Genomic DNA, 6,000 nt, shown 5'->3' with positions numbered 1-6,000 from the left:
TTCAGAAATTTATGTAAATTTGACAAGCACACTTAACATGAAATATTTCAAGTAACAATGAAGAAAGTTCAACTTTTAACAAGTCAATAGAAGTCTTGTTGTTAGATGCATTATCAAAAGCAATACATAAAACTTTTCTTTCAATACCATAATATTTTCCACTAGATAATTATAATATTCGAGAGAGATTGAGAGAATAAGATTGTGTGAAAAATGATTTAAAATTGTATGGTATTTTGTAACACCCTGCACTTTTCTTAGCTTAGATTCATCCCTAGAATGATAAGGGAGATCTTCCAAAGTAAATATTTATTATTTATTGTGGAATTCTTTAGATTTAGACCTTCCATTATGTGGTAAATTGAAGAAGATTTCCAACAATATAAGATTTTCCTAAATCCAATAACTGAGTAAGAAGTTATGACTATTTTAAGTTTCAGTCATAAAACATCATTGTTTGGACCCTTAGCGCATCGCGGATCAGTGTAAATTTCCAATTGTCCCAATTCAGTGGCCCTCTGTTATATTGACACATCGCGGAGATGGTCAATTTCCCTTTTGTCAATTTCCATAGGTCCAGCGTGATAATAGCGCATTGCGCCATGTGCCAAAATGGCATTCCAAAGGAGCACCGCGATATCTCCACGTAGCGAAGTCTGCCCAGTTTTCATTTGTCGATTTCCAGTGAGCCATAACGATAGTGATACGTCGCGGTGGCCACCCAAATCGGGAAAATATACATTTTTCAGTTGCGTTACAAAGTTTAAAAGGGGTATTTTGGTAAATCTCCAACCCCCAATCCGTCCAAAAACAAAAGATTAATCATATTTAAAAGAACTTTATGTTTTATTCATCATTCTCCCTCAAACAAAATCCTAAGGCTCATACTTTCTCTCTAAGAAACCTAAAATTTCCTCCATCAATTTTCTAAGATAATACAAGACTGAGAATCCCTTATTCAAGAACTCCAAGAAGTCATCTCCAAAACATCAATAAAGATCCAAGATTCAAGTTCTAGCATCTAGATCATCAAATTAAGGTATGTGTGGTTTGAACAAGGATAATTCTTTCATTCTTGTGCCCAAAACTTTATTTTAATTACAAATTTACTACAATTTATAAGATTTCCCATGAAATTAAAGTTAGGGTTTATGCCCATTATCATTATTTGCAAGATTATGAGATTTCCCATGATTTAGAAGTTGAATTACATGACTATATTCATATTTCTATGCATTATGCAGAAATTTCCAGATTTTATGATGAATTATGAGTGTTTAAATTATCAAGCATAAATTTTAAGATGTTTTAACATGAGATTGATGCATGGGTTGTTAAGCCCCAATTTAAGATTGTTATTTTGAGATTATTTATGTCATGAGCACCCTCAGATAAGATTATTCACAGATTTTGATAAAGATTTGACCTTTTGGTCCTAAGCTAAGATAAAGAATCCACTTTGTTGAGATAACTTGAGATTAAAAGAAAGAAAAGCATAATTGATTTTCTTGTAAACCCTTGTGCTATTTTTGAAGTGAATTACTTAAGTGTTTTAGAATAAGAATGGGAGTAGTATTTAGCTTCTAGTTGGGTAGGTTACTACGGTTTCATACCCCAAAACTATGTGCCAACTTAGGATTCAGATTTATTCCAACTTCTACATGGATGACTCAGATTGTGATCACTAAGATAGAAGCTCTATTCCGATGTCAAGGGTAGAACATTCATACCTAATGGGGGCCAGACGTGAGACTCTATGGATTCTCACATGGTGTATGTCGGTTAGAAAAATCTCCCAACAGATGTCCCCCACTCTTCAACAGTCAATTGATTTAAAGATTTAAGATAAAAACATATGTTTTTGAAGTTATGGTCTTAATATTTTAAGCCCTAAGATAAGCTATTTTATAGACTTCATAACTAAGTGTAATGGATCACAAGGTTTACATTATATGTCTAATCAATTATGATTATGATTTTCAGATTTTAGATTACTCAAGCCTGTGTGAGTCATTTACATTTAGCATGCATGATTTTATAAAGTGTGATGATATTATTTGCTTATTTCATTCACCCCCATATAGTCAGTACATCCTCAAAGTACTGATCCACATATATGTCTATGTGCTACATTATCTCATAATGTAGGTTCAGGTGCTCAATCTCAACAGCGTGAGTGATCTTCGGGCATCTCTTCTATATTCCTGCAGTTGGTAAGTCCTCATAGTTCGAGGACTTGGTTGTTCAAACTTTTAGTTTATTAGTAGATGTTTATCATTTTATTTCAAACAGTTTGAGTCAGCTGGGGCCTGTCCCAGTGACGCTCTAGATTCAGATAGTAGAGGTTTGTCGGACTACTAGATTTAGTATTCAGATTTTTATTTTAGTACTCAGATTTCCAGTATTTTCTTTATCAGATTTTGAGATTAGTATGATTCAGATATACCTAGATGATTCAGAAAGTTTTCCGCATATATTATGATTTTTCATTTATATTTCTCCTATTTTAAGGTTCAGATTTAGAAAAGGCAGCCAGGGTTAGCTCAAGACTACTTGTAGTTCGAAGCACCGTATGGCGTCCCGGGGATCAAATTTTGTGGCGTTACAAACTTGGTATCAGGGCCTAAGGTTTATGGAGTCCTAGGGAGTTAGACAAGCCACGTTACATATATTCTTAATCATCGTGTAAAGAGTGCCACATCTATGAGCAAGAGGCTATGGAGCATTTTAGAAAATCATCTCTTCTTTCATGATCTATTATGCATTCATTGTCTCTATATACTTCTAACTCGTGATTTCACGTGACATAAAATGTCTCATCATTGAGCTAACACCCACGAAAATGATAACCAGCTACCTCAGCCTGCAAATCCTTTGAATAAAAATGTGTCACATACAGTGTTTTGGGCTGCCTTTCAGGTGCTAGCCCAAGCTCTGATACCTAATGGTTAGAACCACTGACAAGCTGCAGGCCCACCTTAGCAAGATGGTGTAACAACCCGAGACTACCCCTTAATTGTTACACGGTGCTTATGGTCCCGAGGGACTACAAGCTAACCCATGAGCTGGTACCTACTGTGAGTACTGAATAATATAGTCATGACTACAGAAGAATGACTGAAATGACTTAAGGTTTTAATAATGAAACAACTACTGAATGATAAATCTGGCATAATATTAAAATCTGAATAATCTGAATAGCTAACTGTAGTGTCTGAAAAGCCTCTAAACTTAATACTGCGAGTTAATGGGATAGGCCCCCAACTAACTCTACTAAATACTGAGATAAATACATGAAGTAATAAAATCTGTCCTCAGATGATGAGGACTCACCACTTCTACTGTACTGCTGATGATCTTAGGGACTAAGTGTGATCTAGGAACTGAGCGTCAGCACCTATGATATGATACATCATAGCGCAAAAGAAAGGTATTTGATCAGTACTTTGAATGTACTGGTACGCTAAATGAGGTAGACTGATATGCATGGTTTTATGAATAGGAATAATAATAATAGCTAACTGATTATACATGTAAAACATAGAGTACTGAGTAGAGAACATGAAATCTGTAGGTACTGAAAATATAGACAAAACTGTAAATACTGAGTATGCATGACAGTCTATAAATACTGAAGATACATGAAAATCTGTGAACACTAGGGATGCACGACCAAGCATATAACATAAACTGAGTAAAATCTGTAAACTGAAATACTGACAAAATACTAATATCTTTATGCTTTGGCCAAACAACTCTAAGATAGTGTAGCTAAACTGAGACCGTAATAGAGACTATATCTGAGATGATATTTGAGACTGTATCTGAGACTGTGTGAGGTATCATCTAACCGACATTCCTTAATTTGGTCTAATCGGGGTCCAACCTGTAATCCCAGTTGGAAGGGTGTTAATACCGTGCCATGGGTACTAACAATGGTTGTGTAAATCTACTAAACTGATATAACATTGAAAGGACTAAGGGGGTCAAGCCTGGACTGATGGGTGACCCCTGTGAGATAGTCAAGCCTAGTCTGATGTGTGACTACTCATATCCTACACTGGCTACATAGTTTTGGAGTGTAGAGACTTTTACTAATTACTCTATCTATCTGATGGGAAAGCCACCATCCCTGCACTCGCTCGGTGCTGAATCCTACTCCTAACTGAAACACACTAAGATACTAGACCGTTCTAAGTTTAATGACTAATATTTGACTCTTCTGATAATGCTTATAGTATAATCTGAAGACTATTCTATAATGTACTGAGACAAGACTAAATAAACAGCTATAGTTTTTGGGTATTCAATGCCCCCAGGACTCAAAAACAATAACAGTAAAATGACACTAAAACTTGGAGATTAGAACATGAAGGCTTTTATTAAATCAATCACTTTTGTAGGCATTTTATCAAACACATGTAGTTCATGGTTTAAAACAATCATAGGAACATCATAAAACATATAGAAATAGCATGAATCCTACATAATAGAGTTAAATCATGATCTTGTTTAATAAATAACAATATTAAAACATGGAGGATTAAATAATAACAATTGGGGTTACAGATTGGACCCCAACTCAGCTATATTGTGATTATTTGGGGCCTTTCGCTTAGATAACTACCTCCCATAATTTCAGTTACATGATCAGGATATTCAAATATAGCCATACAATTTTAGTAAAAGAACTCAGATAGTTTTTTAGAATTCAGGACTGTCAGATATAGTCAACTCAGAACAGTACAGAACTTAGCTAGTTCTATCAAAAACTAGATTGTCAGATACAGTCGCTTAGTATTAGTTATTTCAGTTATACAGCTATTAGTATCTCATGTTATCAGCACTCAGGCTCAGTAATCATGTTATCACGATCTCAGTTACAGTTATTACATATTCATGAATGCATTCTCACGTTTATGTTATCATCCAATTAGTATAGTTCATGCATGTGAACCCTTTGCATTTATCCTACCTCACATGCATACTAGTACATTCAATCGTACTGATGCATTTGCGCTATGGTATTTTTATAGCATAGTTTCAGAAGCACGAGCTCCAGAGCATCAGTAGCAACCAGGTTTAGCAGTGAGTCCTCATCATTCGAGGATGATATTATGAGTTATTTCATTAATTCAGTTTTAGCTTTCAGTAGATGAAGTTAGTTGGGGATATGTCCCATCAACTCCTTATTCAGACAGTTAGAGGCTTTTCAGACTAGCATGTTCAGATAGTTATTTTAGTTGTTTTTGGTATTTCATACCCCACCCAGATGTTATATTTTAACAAATATTATGTCTCAGTTTTGAACCTTGCGGCCTTACAACCTTTATTTTTGCATTTACACAGTATATTATACAGTGTTTAGTTACAGATATCAGTCATGGGTTAGCTTGTGGTCCTTTAGGGTCATGATCATCGTGTAGCATTTCGGGTACCAGATTCAGGGCATTACAAACTTAATATCAAATCCTAAGGTTCAATAGTGTCCTAGGAAGTCTGAAAGCCGCATCTAGTAGAGTTTTGTACATGGGTGTATTGCGCACCATATTTTTGTACAGGAGGCTATGAGATGTTTTAGGAATAGTTTCCCTTATTTTTGTATTCATGTCGTGCCAGTGAGAATAATCTCAAGTTAATCTCTCAATCTAATCTATTTCTCTCTTTTTTCTATAGAACATGCCTCCCAAAAGAAAAAAAGGGAATTAGTCAGCCCCTCAGCCTGAAGATCTTTTGGGCGAACATGTTTCTCATGCAGAGTTTAGAGCTATATTCATTACTCTTGCTCAGTCAGTTGCAACTCAGAATAAATGACCAATTATTATTTCGGCTAATCCAATGGCCAGTTTAATTGTAGACAAGATTCGAGACTTTGCCCGAATGAATCCTCCATCCTTTCTTAGGTCTAAGTTAGATGAGGACCCTCAGGAATTCATCGATTAGGTCTATAAGATTATAGGCATCATGGAGGTTACTTCTAATGAGAGAACTGAGCTAGTT

The sequence above is a fragment of the Capsicum annuum genome, chromosome 12, assembly GCF_002878395.1.
Source record: "Capsicum annuum cultivar UCD-10X-F1 chromosome 12, UCD10Xv1.1, whole genome shotgun sequence".
NCBI classification, from domain to species: Eukaryota; Viridiplantae; Streptophyta; class Magnoliopsida; order Solanales; family Solanaceae; genus Capsicum; species Capsicum annuum.
This window is presented reverse-complemented; position numbering follows the sequence as displayed.